Source organism: Triturus cristatus, chromosome 4_1 (assembly GCF_964204655.1).
Source record: "Triturus cristatus chromosome 4_1, aTriCri1.1, whole genome shotgun sequence".
NCBI classification, from domain to species: domain Eukaryota; kingdom Metazoa; phylum Chordata; class Amphibia; order Caudata; family Salamandridae; genus Triturus; species Triturus cristatus.
Genome location: NC_140585.1, coordinates 1,068,386,216 through 1,068,401,672, shown reverse-complemented (window position 1 = coordinate 1,068,401,672; position 15,457 = coordinate 1,068,386,216).

The window sequence follows — 15,457 nt, the reverse complement described above, 5'->3', positions numbered from 1 at the left end:
AACTGCCATTGTATTCTGCCTCCAATTCCATGTCTCATATGTCTGTTTTCTTCATTTTTGGAGCAAGCGTTCCTAGGCACCCCGGCTCAAATTAAGGTGCCCCTTTTGTCCCTGACTCACTCTCCTGCTCAGTTCTGTGGTGGCTCCCGGGGCTCTGGGGACCGCCCCTAGCTTCCTTGACCCGTAATAGATCTTCCCTCCAACAGCCTCTCTTGCAAGTCCTGTATTGTTGGTTTGTTGCCCCTGCCCCCCTTTCCACTGCCCTCCATAGTCTGTTGTGCTTCCACGGCCCTTCCTGCCTGCTCAGTGTGGTTAAATTGTTGCCTTTGCACCCTCCTACCTGCCTTCAATTTTCAGAGTCCGTGCCCCTGGCCTCTGCCTCTCAACAGTATCCTAATGAACAACTAGATTGCTAACATTCTATATTTATTACAAAAGTGTGGAGCGCCTGACATCATCTTGATGTAATCAAAACTGTAATACCTAGAGCATTCCTTTAGAAATTACATATATGAGAGGGTCTTATTGGCATCAAAATTATGGTTAGTGCTCTAAAATACTAAAATAAGGACATATTTTCTGAGTTTTCAAATAGCGACAAAGCACTTTTAAATTATTTGTTATCTTTATGTTTTTTTATCTAGTTGACAACTTGATTAAATGTTGCACTTAGGGGAGAGGATGTGGTGTTACTTCCAGAACTGCAGACTTTGCAACTGGGGAACCAGGTTGAAGTTTCTGCTTCAGCTCGACATTCTGTGATTCTGGTCAAATCACTTAGTCTCCCCATGTCTACAACCAAAATGAATTTGTTCTTGTGTGATGTAACCAATGCTCATGTAAAGCACTCCAATACCTGACAAGTCTGCACTATATAACACTGCAAAAACACAAAATAATAAGTGTTTTGCACACTTCTGTCATTGGGCTATATTTGGGCTATATCTGGGTGATTTTGGGCTACATTTGGGCTCTTTTGTCTCCGGTGGCCATCTTGGGAGATTTATTTGTTATGAAGTTTCCTAATTTCCTCATGTACTGCAGTCTCCTCAGTCGGAAATGCTTTCAGTTTTTTACTTTGATTCCATCATGAAGGTATTCAGATATGTCACACATTTGCCATGAATTCTGAATGTTAGCACTCTAGTTGCTCATTAGATCACTGTAGTAAAACTACTGCTCACCATGGAAGTCTGCTCCTGGTATTAAAAGTGCATGTTTCAGTCTGCATGTCAGAATTTTTTAATGAAATAGAAGAGGATTTGAGAAGTCACTCAAAATGTGCCCTCATTTTCTTTCTTCAGCATTAATCATAATTTCTATGGCAAAATGAACCCCCTCATTGTGTTCCTTTTTAAATTAAATGTTTTAAGTGTTACCAGTTTATTCCAATCAAGATGGCTTCAGGTGTGCCATACTTTTGTCATAATGAAGACAGTAAGTGCTCTAGTTGTTTTTAAGAACATTCTTGGACATTCTGTCATTGGGCTATACTTGGGCTACATCTGGGTGATATTTGGGCTACATTTGGGCTCTTTTGTCTCTGGTGGCCATCTTGGGAGACTTATTTGTTATGAAGTTTCCTAATTTCCTCATTTACTGCAGTCTCCTCAGTAGGAAATACTTTCAGTTTTTTACTTTGATTCCATCAAGAAGGCATTCAAATGTGTCACACATTTGCCATAAAATCAGAATGTTAGCACTCTTTTTGCTCATTAGATCACTGTAGTAAAGCTACTGCTCACCAGGGAAAACTGCTGCTGGTATTGAAAGTGCATGTTTCAGTCTGCATGCCAGGATTTGAGAAGTCACTCAAAATGTGCCCTAATTTTTCTTTATGCAGCACTAATCATACTTTTTATGGAAAAATGAACCACCTCATTTTGTTCCTTTTTAAATTAAATGTTTTAAGAGTTACCACTTTAATCCAAGCAAGATGGCTTCAGGTGTGCCATACATTTATCATAAGTAGGACGGTTAGCGCTCTAGTAGTTCTTTGGAACACTCTGGAAAGCTGCAGTAGAACACAAAGGAATCAACTGACAGTCTCTGCCCTTGTTGGATGTACATGTTTTACTGAGAATGTCAGACTTCATTCTCACATGACTGAGAAAGATAATGTGAATTTACAGAAAATAAACTCTCAGTTTAGCTTATAGATCACCTTCCAAACCTCTGTGGTAAAAGCATGAGAAAATATTTTTCTCTCAATCATGATATCCCAGCAGAAGGCTTTTTCACATGGTGAAATCACCTTAGAACATACCACAATTCCTAAAATGAGTATGGTACCATCAACAAATGATTTATAATGTAACTAAAGTCTTAAAATCTTCTATTAACTGCAATGCTTTTTAATGAGGTGCTATCATGTATATTGGTCCCAAGATGGCTGCCAACACTTCTTGGATGAAGTGCTGACAGCCAATCAGATCTCAGGATGAGATGTGTGGTTAGGCTCCGCCCACATATATATATTGATTTAAATGCTATTTTCTCAGGAACTACTGAACAGATTTACACCAGACCTACAAAAGGCACTTCCTTGACCTGAGGACTACCTCTCTGCCAAATTTCAAGTAACTCTGTTCAGCCGTTCGGGCTGTAGCTGTGTCTAAAGGTCCTATGGAAAAATGCATGGGAAAAACGCGTTTTGGGACCCCCCTTTTTTCTCAGCCCCCGCTTGACGAATCCCCCCGATACTTTCAGGGTAGGAGCGGAGCGTAGCGCCCCACCTATTTTGAAAATTTCGCGAGGATTCATCGACCGGCGCCAAAGTTATTCCAAATAGAATGTTGCGGATTTCCTATGGAAACAGGGTCCTAACTATAACTATCTACTGGCGACCGCCAGTAGATAATATATATATATATATATATATATATATATATTCAATGAAAAAACCATAGGTTTCACACATGTTATAGTTAGCGGAAATTTTACTGATAAAAAAACAGTGAAATTCCCCCGTTATAGTTAGTGCAGGCAACTATAACTCACGCGACCGCAATCCTCTGCTGATGCTAATACTGTATTTAGACACTTATTTGCCCATGTCTTCTTCCATACATTTTTAGCTATACATATATTACAAATATTTTTTTTTCATAAAGACACATATGTCATCAGCAGAAGATTGCGGTCGCGTGAGTTATAGTTGCCTGCACTAACTATAACGGGGGAATTTCACTGTTTTTTTATCAGTAAAATTTCCGCTAACTATAACATGTGTGAAACCTATGGTTTTTTCAGTGAATTTGCAAGGTTTTTTAAATGCTAATTCCTAACTATAACGTGTGTGAAACCTATGGTTTTTTCAGTGAATTTGTACGGTTTTTTAAATGCTAAGTTACTTTACGCCATTCGTGGCGTGCGCGGCCACTTAACGCAGTTCGTTCCGTGCGTGCACGGTGCGCTTCGCGCACCGTGCGCGCACAGTAAGCATGCGGTGCGCTTCGCGCACCGCGCGCCCACATTACGCAGTTAGTGCCGTGCACGCACGGTGGGCACGCGGTGCGCTACGCGCACCGCGTGCCCACGTTACGCTAGATGGGCCATGTACGCACGATGCGCTTCACGCACCGTGCGCACATGGAGGACATATGATGCACTTCGTTTTGAAAGGTAATATTTTAATTTTTCGTAAATTTTTATAAGCCATGCACAAATGGTGCCCTTCGGGCACCATTTGCACACAGGGTGGAGAGAGTGTGGATAATTTTTTCTTTTATTATTTTTTTTTAAAATATTATAGTTTATCACATCTCTTACAAGCCATGTACAATTGGTGGCCTTCGGCCACCAATTGCACACGGGGAGGGGAGAGTGTGGATATTTTTTTATTTTTTTTATTTTTTACCGTACGCGTACGGTAAGCGTAATCGGCGAAATTAGCGAAAAAATAAAAATTACATTTTTGGCCTTGGGGGATCTTTGGGGACTCCCTCAACATGGCTATGTGTGTGGGAGCTTCTAAACAGCCCCTTTACATGTTTTTGGGCTTTATTTTAAAACCTAACTCTCAGTGCGAGAGAGAAAATGGCGGCCGCCGCTTCCTGGTTTCGGCCGATTCGAATGTTTACTAAGATCTAAGAGCCAATCAGAATCGCGCTCGCGCACGCCACCGTACGCGTACGGTAAGCGTACCGTAAGCACACCGTAAGCTGGCTCAGATATATATATTGGTTTAAAGGCTATTTTCTCAGAATCTACTGAACAGATTTACACCAAACCTACAAAAGGCACTTCCTTGACCTGAGGACTACCTCTCTGCCAAATTTCTAGTAATTCTGTTCAGCCGTTCGGGCTGTAGCCCTGTCTAAAGGTCCTATGGAAAAATGCATGGGAAAAACGCGTTTTGGGACCCCCCTTTTATCTCAGCCCCCGCTTGACGAATCCCCCCGAGACTTTCAGTGTAGGAGCGGAGCGTAGCGCCCCACCTATTTTGAAAAATTTGCGAGGATTCGTCGACCGGCGCCAAAGTTATTCAAAATAGAATGTTGCGGATTTCCTATAGAAACGTGGTCCTAACTATAACTACCTACTGGCGACCGCCAGTAGGTAATATATATATATATATATATATATATATATATATATATATATATATAAGATATTTTCTCCCTTCTCTTCCACATGATAATATCGATACATTTCATGATTGTGTTTCTAAAGCTTTGTGCAAATAAGTGGAAGTCTAATAATTTGTCTTATGACCAAAGACGGGCCCTCCATGACACTAATGTGGTGGTACGCCCTGCAGACAAAGGCGGTAATGTTGTCATCCTAAACAGGGACCAGTACGTAGCTGAAGCACATAAACAGTTGGGGGACACCAAGAACTACATCTCTGTTTCCATAGAAGTATACAATCAGAGTATCATTGGTCTGTGGGACAAGCTCATAATATGGAAAGACAAGGGGATTTTGGAGTGGGAGGAGTATGGATATCTGAAAAATGACCATCCGGTACTCCCTGTACTTTATCTTCTCCCCAAACTGCACAAAAACCCGATTGATCCCCCAGGGCGTCCCATTGTGTCATCTAGGGGGAGTGTGACTGAACACGTTTCCAAGTATGTGGACCACTTCCTGAGGGGCTATGTCATGGCATTACCCAGTTATGTTAAGGATACCAAGGATTTTCTTACGAAAATTCAAGACATTGAATGGAATGAGGAGTCGTTTCTTGTCACCCTTGATGTCCAATCACTGTATACCATCATAGACCACAAACAGGGTTTGGATGTTTGCGAACATTTCTTGAATAAAAGACCACTTAGACTCAGGGACCATAGCAAGATGCTGTTGGAGATGATTGAGTTTTGTCTCTCCAACAACATTTTTCTATTTGATGGGACTCTGTACAGGCAAACGACAGGTACCGCGATGGGTTCATGTTTTGCCCCTAGTTTCGCGAACCTCTTCATGGGGTACTGGGAGGAGACAACATTAGCGAAACCTGAGAACGCACATTACGTTGAACATGTTACCACATGGATGCGGTACATTGACGATCTTTTCATTATATGGAAAGGAAGCAGGGACAAAGCACTGGAATTTATCAAATGTCTCAATATCAACCCCAACAATATAGTTCTTATGGGGCATGTCAGCAATACAGGGGCAGAATACCTGGATGTCAAGATTGATATCATTGACAACCAGCTACGCACCACACTATTCCGCAAAGTCACTGCAGGCAACAGTATTCTCGACGCACTCAGCAACCATCCAGAGACACTGAAATGGAGCATTCCCTTTGGCGAGTTGATGAGAGCAAAGAGGAATTGCAACTCAGAGGAAGCGTATTCACTTGTTAGTCAGGAGATGTTCGAACGCTTCAAGGATAGGGGATACCCCAAATGGGTACTCAACAGAGCCTTTGACAGGGCTAAGGGTATCCCCAGGTCCTCCACGCTGTTGTATAAACCCACACAGACCACTAAGGAGGATGAGGACACCACACGCATCATTATGACCTTCAATACCGACTCGAACAACATCAAACACATTTTAGTCAAGAACTGGAACATTCTCAAGAATGACAATGTCATTGGGACTAGCATTCCCAACCGACCCAGCATCACATACAGAAAAGGGAGGAACATCAGGGACATGTTGGTGCACAGCGATGTGACCACATATCCCGAGAGACATGTACATGGACTCCAGGGATTTTTTCCCTGTGGTCATTGTAAGGCGTGCAAACATAGTACGTTTATCAAAACGATCTCCTACAATGGGGTGGAGAAAAGAATAGAACAGTTTCTGACATGCAGTACCATGTTTGCCATTTATGTCATCGAATGCCCATGTAAAACGTGGTACATAGGCAGCACCACACTTCAAGCCAAAAAGAGGGTCCTAGAACACACCAGGGCCATCACACATGTAGATGAGAAATACCCTGTTGCAGGACACTACAGGGATTTTCACTTTTCAGATCCCACCCTTCTCAGATATTTCATTCTGGAACAAATTATGAGTAATCCAAGAGGAGGTGACAGGGTGTTGAGGCTGAGACAAAGGGAATCGAAGTACATTGTAGATTTCCAGACTAAGGATCCTGGGGGTCTCAACCAGGACGAAGAATTGGCCATACATCTTAGAGAATAGTTGTACTACAGTACTGTTTGTAGTTGTTCCGCGATGCTGTAATTAATGATTATGCTGATGAGACAGTCCCACTTTCTTTCATTCCTTTTGTGTCTTCCCCCTTTTCCCTATGTGTCTCTCCTTGACTTGCGTTTGCCGATGCCATCTTGGTTATTTCTCTCTTCTTCCCTTTTAGACCTAGTACTAGAAATTCTAATACTTGTAGGCACATACTTGTACCTCAGGCATTAGACCTATTTTTAAATACATGTTTATTTGTTTCTTTATTTGCAGGAGGAAAGGAAGGGGCCCTGTCACCGGCACTCACCTTGCACGGGCTTCCTACCCTTTTCCCCCACTGCCTTCATCACCACTAGCACAGCGAGCATGGGCGTTTGAGAACTCCGGACCACCACCTGTCGTGCGACATGGTCAGCCCCACTTGGGGAACACATACTTTGTATCTGGACCTCTTTCTTCTCTTCCTTGCATTTGTGAGGCCTCATGTGTTCTAGGGGCACTTGCCCTAATATCATACACCGATATTTCTCTGTGGTCAACACATGCATCCAGACTGCCCAACTTTCCCCTCTGGGCAGCTTAACTCTCACATGCATATTCTGATACATTGCACGAAGATGAATAGTGCTGTGCGTAATTTTCAGTTATGCGGATCCAAGGGATCATTCATTGGGCTAATTACCAAATGTACTTGTTTTCTTAATTTGTTTTCTTAATTTGTTTTCTTAATTGTTGTCATTTGACTATACTGCTCTGATTTCTTGTTTACACTATGTATGACACTGATATGAAGTGTGAGACCAGTCCAATATGTCTGCCGTTGTTACCAGTCTGTGAGGTGCATTGGTCCTTTGTTTATGTTTACAACCCATGTGTATTTAATTGGTCTATACACAAGCACCATTATTCACGTGATCAAGACTTTGTTAAGTTGAAACGCGTTGTGAATAAACACTCTTTCAACGCTCTTCCGTGGATTCTTTGGTATTGAGAGCGCACAACATCTGAACTGTTTGTGGAATTTGATTTCCGGCGTGCTCCGCCGGTGTGTGCGCCAACTCCCTTGGGTCCGAGCAAAACAGAAGGAGCAACTTGCATATTGCATATATATATATATTACCTACTGGCGGTCGCTAGTAGGTAGTTATAGTTAGGACCACGTTTCCATAGGAAATCCGCAACATTCTATTTTGAATAACTTTTGCGCCGGTCGACGAATCCTCGCGAATTTTTCAAAATAGGTGGGGCGCTACGCTCCGCTCCTACCCTGAAAGACTCGGGGGGATTCGTCAAGCGGGGGCTGAGATAAAAGGGGGTCCCAAAATGCGTTTTTCCCATGCATTTTTCCATAGGACCTTTAGACAGGGCTACAGCCCGAACGGCTGAACAGAATTACTAGAAATTTGGCAGAGAGGTAGTCCTCAGGTCAAGGAAGTGCCTTTTGTAGGTTTGGTGTAAATCTGTTCAGTAGATTCTGAGAAAATAGCCTTTAAATCAATATATATATCTGAGCCAGCTTACGGTGCGCTTACGGTACGCTTACCGTACGCGTACGGTGGCGTGCGCGAGCGCGATTCTGATTGGCTCTTAGATCTTAGTAAACATTCGAATCGGCCGTAACCAGGAAGCTGTGGCCGCCATTTTCTCTCTCTCACTGAGAGCGATTTTTAAAATTTAAAGCCCAAAAACATGTAAAGGGGCTGTTTAGACAGCTCCCACACACATAGGCATGTTGAGGGAGTCCCCAAAGATCCTCCAAGGCCAAAAACGGAATTTTTATTTTTTCGGTAATTTCGCCGATTACGCTTACCGTACGCGTACGGTAAAAAATAATTTAAAAAAAAAAACATCATCCACACTCTCTGCACCCCTTGTGCAATTGGTGGCCGAAGACCACCAATTGTGCATGGCTTATCACAGCTGAAAAAAACTAAAATTTAAAAAAATAAAAAAAAAAAAAAAAATTATCCACACTCTCTCCACCCCGTGTGCAAATGGTGCCCGAAGGGCACCATTTGTGCATGACTTATAAAATATACGAAAAATTAAAATATTACCTTTCAAAACGAAGTGCATCATATGTCCTCCATGTGCGCACGGTGCGCGAAGCGCATCGTGCGTACATGGCCCATCTAGCGTAACGTGGGCACGCGCTGCGCATAGCGCACCGCGTGCCCACCGTGCGTGCATGGCACTAACTGCGTAAAGTGGGCGCGCACAGAACGAACTGCGTTAAGTGGGCGCGCACGCCACGAATGGCGTAAAGTAACTTAGCATTTAAAAAACCGTACAAATTCACTGAAAAAACCATAGGTTTCACACACGTTATAGTTAGGAATTAGCATTTAAAAAACCTTGCAAATTCACTGAAAAAACCATAGGTTTCACACATGTTATAGTTAGCGGAAATTTTACTGATAAAAAACCAATGAAATTCCCCCGTTATAGTTACTGCAGGCAACTATAACTCACGCGACCGCAATCTTCTGCTGATGACATATGTGTCTTTATGAAAAAAAAATATTTGTAATATATGTATAGCTAAAAATGTATGGAAGAAGACATGGGCAAATAAGTGTCTAAATACAGTATTAGCATCAGCAGAGGATTGCGGTCGCGTGAGTTATAGTTGCCTGCAGTAACTATAACGGGGGAATTTCATTGGTTTTTTATCAGTAAAATATCCGCTAACTATAACATGTGTGAAACCTATGGTTTTTTCAGTGAATATTTATATGTATATATATATATATATATATATATATAATCAAGCCGAAGCGCCACGTCAACGCCCGGCAGCACTCCCACCACTGACCGCTACTATCGTGATGTCGTATTACCATCTATAATATAAGCAATGATCATTGGATCCAATAAATAATCAGCCTTTTTGTAGTACCCAGGGCAGGGTGAAAGTGAAATTGAGCAATTGCCCTCATGTAACAGACAGAGTATGGCCAGTGCCACCCATAATACAAAAATATGAGCTTCCCCACCTGTAGAAAGTAGTAGTAAATAAAACTAACGTGAGTCTGCATCATGTTGTGACTCATATCTGTTTCTTTTGGGTGCAAGCTTAGCTGACTGAGCTGGCATGCCGGCTACAACAAGGTTATGTAATTTTGCTAAACTAGAGATAAGAAGTAGAACAAGACGACTGGTGTGTACTGGAGTACATAGTGCTAGTATAATGTCGGAAACTCCCACAAATGTTAGAGTCCAAGCAAGTAGGAGTATAGATACTTACCACAAAATCACAAATGTTATGTACTGTGCTTGCTAGTGATACTGTGCCACTATGTGTTGAATGAATTTTGTGTTTCTGTTTTGCTAAGAGTATTGGTTACAACATGTTCTTTTGCTTTCTTGATATAGATACTCCTTCCCAACCAAAACCTACGAGGAAGAAGTTGGCAACCAGGGCCCGGCGCCGTAAACTGGAGGCCATTTGCGAGGAATATCGGCGGCTGGTGGCTAAGGCAGAGGAGGAGGCGGCTGCAGCTGCAGCCTCCTCCAATGCCCCGTGCCCCAGTCAGGCCCTCCTTCCAGTTTTTCGGCGCCGTGGTCCGGCAGCCACCCGCTGCTGTGCCTCTATATCTAGCACTGCTGCCCCCCACCCTGTATGTAACTGCAGAGCATTTTGCCGCCAGATGCTCCACCGGATGGCCCGCTTGGAGGAGCACCTAGAGGAGCGTGTCAAAATCATTGTGGACATACACCTGAAAGCCCGCCGACTTTAGGACCTTGTCAATTTGCCCCTTTTTTAATTCCTTTTGTTGGTGGGTGGGTTTTGGGCGTTGGGGTTTAACTTTTTTACGGACATTTTGGCATTTGACTTTTGGACATTGGTTGGGGTTAGGGAGGGGGGTGGGTCAGGTCAGAGTGGGATAGTTTATTTTTGTAAGGGTATATTAAATTATATATTATTTACTTAAACATACAATGTTAATGTTTTGTGGTGGGTTACTGTTTTACGAATTCAATTTACATCAACCGGTTTGTTACTTTGTTTCCTTGCTGCTGCATGCCCACAGCCAGTGTTTTTGATTTTAAAGATCTGCCGATTTTGTAACACACATACAGATAGATGCGGTACCCCTCACTGAGTTATTTCATTTGTCATACTAGTACTGTCAGTCTCTCCTCCTAGTCCATTATACCTCCCACCAAACGTATCTTACCTGCGATTGATGATGAAGAAGTTCGGCACAGTGATGGCTGCATGGTTGGTATCCCAAATGAATGGAGAATATGCCATTTTTGTGGTGGTGGTAGTAGTAGACAGTGGCAATAGCATTTGAAAAAAGAAAGAGAAAGTCACTTGACTGAGAGAGACTGTGGGAGGAGTAGTAGAACAAAGTAAAGTACAGCATGGGTGGGCAAGCAGAAGAAGATCCTTGCCCTGCCTTAGTTGAAATTCAATTAGTGTTGCTTTCACCACATTTGCCCCAGCAATCGTGTGATCAATTGTTGGTGTACATTTAATGTATTCACATCACACCTCAATATAAATCACACAGCCCGGGGTAAGAGGGTTAGGGATTGATGAATGGATGGGAAGGGGGATTTGGGGAAATGTTTGACAAAGAAAAACAGACAGTATGCATGGACACAACAAAAGTAAAACAGAATCTTGGAAGAAGACCATGATCCATTAGCAAAGAAATCTATGAAGTGAGAAAAAGGAAATGCATGCATGATGATGAAGAGAACTTGATGGTTAATGAGTTGTACTTACTAACTATTACTACACAATTAGACTGTACAGGGCAGAAATTATTAATATGAAATTTGCCTTGCCTGTCTGCCCTCAGAGTGAACCAAATTACATGCTGTACCGGGCTTACTTTTATTTTTCAAGCTAGCAAAGGAAATGAAAAAATAGTTGTAGGGATCAATTACCAAACAAACCACAACACACAGTCGTAATGATTGAAGAGAAAAAAGGAATCAAATAAATTTAAAGACGAATGATGAATGATACTAAAGTTACTGTATTATCCTTCCTTACAGCTTACCAGTGACTTGCCTTCAGGATTGTGCTCCCTGCGCTGGCATTGTATCCCGTCAGCTCCAGTCTCCTGCCGCCGCGTCTTCATCTTTCGCGGCCGCGGAGGGGAGACCGGAAACTACATTTCCCAGCACCTCTTGTGGCAGGAGAGCCGCCGAACCAGATTTCCGCACCAGGAGGAGCATAAAACTGAGCAACAGCCCCGGCAGAGCGGGTTCTATCCTTCCTTACAGCTTACCAGTGACTTGCCTTCAGGATTGTGCTCTCTGCGCTGGCATTGTATCCCGTCAGCTCCAGTCTCCCGCCGCCGCGTCTTCATCTTTCGCGGCCGCGGAGGGGAGACCGGAAACTACATTTCCCAGCACCTCTTGTGGCAGGAGAGCCGCCGAACCAGATTTCCGCGCCAGGAGGCGCATAAAACTGAGCAACAGCCCCCGCGTCGCGGGACCGCGCGCGGGCTAAGCCCGGGCAAAGGGCGGGCTGTCTGTGGCCGTCCGGGGCAGGAGGAGGCAGGGCTGGGCCCACTCTCTGATCTCTAACATTGACCTGCGTGTACCCGATACGACCATCTGTTCGTGAGTTGATTTACCGTCACTCTGTATATTTTCATCTTGCCCATAGTCTTTGTACGTTTTTGTCACATTCTTTTTTCTGGTCCGTCTTACATAAAACATTTACCATTATTCAACCATGCCATCGAGCACCCCCCAGAGAAGATCCTCATTGCTGGGTGGCTCAGTACGGGGTACATTGGACAATTTCATTACAAGGGCCGCGTCAGTACTTGAAAAGGAGATTGCTATGGTAGAACGACGCCTATCATCAGAGCTCCTACAGAACAAACGCTCCTCAATCGGCCAAATTCAGATGGCCATCTCACCGCCCCCGGCGTCACCTGTCCCCCCTTTGATAACTAACATCTCGAAAGACTGTGGTTCAACTCCGTGCACGTTAGATTCAAATTTCCCTGTAGATTCTTCATTATCTACTTACAAATCACCCTCAAACCTTCCACCTAATGTCAGTACATCAGTTCCCAAACACAAACTTAAAGCTAAATCTAAGGGACCTTCTATTGCAGCTCTGCCATCAAAGAAAAGAAAGAGGGGAGGGAAAACGAAAAATAAAACTACTATTCCTGTCAGTATCAATCCTTCACTTGTTGAGAATCAAGAAATCATTGATTCATCTTCGTCTGCTACAAACTTATTATCCACGACGAATCAGCCAACTTCTTACCATTCTGACTCTTTAACAGTCGAACTATTGGGCCATTTGGAGCAACTCATAAAATCCCTTCTTCTTCCATTCCAAGAGAGGTTAAAAGGAGTTTCTAACCAACTCGGCTCCATAGAGAAAATGCTCAAAAATAACACTGACCAACTTAAAGACATCTTGTCTGAAAGATTAGTCCCCTCAAAAACTCCCGTTTTTCCCAAAACCATCTTTACCAAAGGGAGACGCACAGACAGGGATCGAGGCCGAAAAACACCCTCTTCACCTATCAGGCCCAGATGCAGAGCCAACTAGTAGGAGAAACAAAACATACTTACAATCTGGCCAGATACCCGCTACTTCTCAAGTAACCGGGTCTGACTCCTCTTCTCGCACTACTCGCGTTACTGATCCATTGGCAAACTCCGATGGCATAAACCACCAACATATAGATCTCCCCCCAGAAGCGGCCCCATATGCTGTAATATTGGCAGGTGTTCCTATTCTACAATTAGGAAAAAAAGAGGGTTACCACGATCTAAAGAATAAGGTCATTCATTGGTTAGGGCAAAACAGACCTTTACCTTCTCACATTGACGGCGAAATCCTGAATGTTAGAAGACTTGGCTGGGTAGGCTCACGTCCAAAGGACATTGAGGGAGACGTGATCGTAATTAATTTTAGAGACCAAAGAGCCACTAGGCACATAATAAACTGGTTTGATTATTTAACCCAAAGTGCTATCAAAACTTTCGATCTCACTTATTTTTATCCCCAGGCCTTAGCAAGAAAAAAAACACCGCCCACTTTTTATCAACGATTGGAATTAGGGGGCCCAAGATTTTACATTCCTACTTCTAATCGTTTTCTCCCTCTTAGGGGCTTAGAGGAAGTGGATTGACTCTCCAGCTGAGAACTTACTAGAACCCACCATGATCCCGGTTTTAGGGCCAAAAAGAGCAGTGATAATGTCCCTCCGGATTTAAACTTTGATTCCCCTTTAAATGAAAGATTGCTAGACAAAGTAATAGGTCTGGATTTTCAGTCGTTTGACAAGAAGCAAGGATTGCTTCTATTCCCAACAACCCCTTTAATAATGCCTGTGCAGGAACCCCCTAAATCCAAATTAGAGATCGCATTCTTGAATATAGCAGGGCAACGTCTTAACACGGGGAACGATGTTTGGACCAATTTTATTTTAAATTTTAATATCCTGTGTTTGCAGGAAACATGGTTAACCACAGCAATTCATCTAGATGGGTTTAAAACCTATTTCTCACCCGCCCAATCTTCCCAATTTGGTAGGGCAAAGGGTGGACTTACGATCTACATATCAAACTTGATTAAGATTCATGAGATTGGGGTTATTAAGCTCGATCCAAATTTTCAACTCCTTAGTCTTAATGTCAATTCAAAGGACACAATCTTATTGGTAAATTTTTATAATAATCTTCCTGACCTGGATGCAGTGGAAGTAATTAACAATATCTGCTCCTTGATATTATCCACAATACAGAAGTCAATTAAGGAGCCTACCATCATATGGGGAGGTGATTTTAATTTGTACCCTTGTAGTCCCTCAAACCAAGTTACATGCGGTTTAACCAACGAGTTCGATTATCCCATCTCTCATTTTATACATTCTACTCTTGGTAATACTTTTAATGAAATTTTCTTTAAATTAGATCTGGTAATCGCCAATAACTTTGCTAACCCCATTTTGAATATGGCCCCAACCTTTCACGGGAGAGGATGCAATTCCACCATCGACTATATACTACTGTCCAATGGTGCATTAACTAGGGATACTATTTTTTGCACCCATCAGATTGTCCTGGGCGACCACTATCCCCTTAGTATCAGCCTCTCTCTTCTGGATAGGCCTGATGTTAAAATCGCAAGCCTTTTGGACGAAAATGCACTAGTCCTAGCTACAGTTAACGGCTATTCTCTTAAATGGGATATGGTTGATCCAAATGAAATTATTAATACTGTGATAACTGAAGCTTATTCATCCATTATCAATTGTCTGGACGTAAACACCTCAGACGTTGATGTCATCACTAACTTCACCACTGTGATGCAGGCAATTAATAAAGCCCTTACAGTAAAAAAGAAGAAACGCCCAGGGACCAAGCAGGGCTGGTTCAATCATTCTTGCACGGCAGCTTATTCTAGATTAAAATTAGCGCTGCATAAAACAGTAAGGGATCCCATCGAGATTTCAGATCTGAGAAGGGCTTATAAATCCGCTATTAAAATAAGGAAATCAGAGCTAAAAAGGCAGCTCTGGGACCAGTTGCACGATAGTTGCTCTAGTAAAAATAGCGCAGCTTTTTGGAAAGTCGTGAAATCTCCATTCTTGTCGGAAAACGATTGTTCCCCAAAAATGGAGGTGGCTATTGACGAAAAGAATTGGATAGAGCACTTTTCTATGATCTTCATGTCTGGCCAGCAACCAATCCCCATCGACGAAAGTAGCTCGCATGACCAATTGGTCTTGTCATCTCCTAAAAACTTGATCATTTCTTTAGACCAGGTCACACGGGCATTAAGTGCTTGTAAGAAAGGGAAGGCTCCAGGACCTGATGGAGTACCAATAGACTTTTTCAA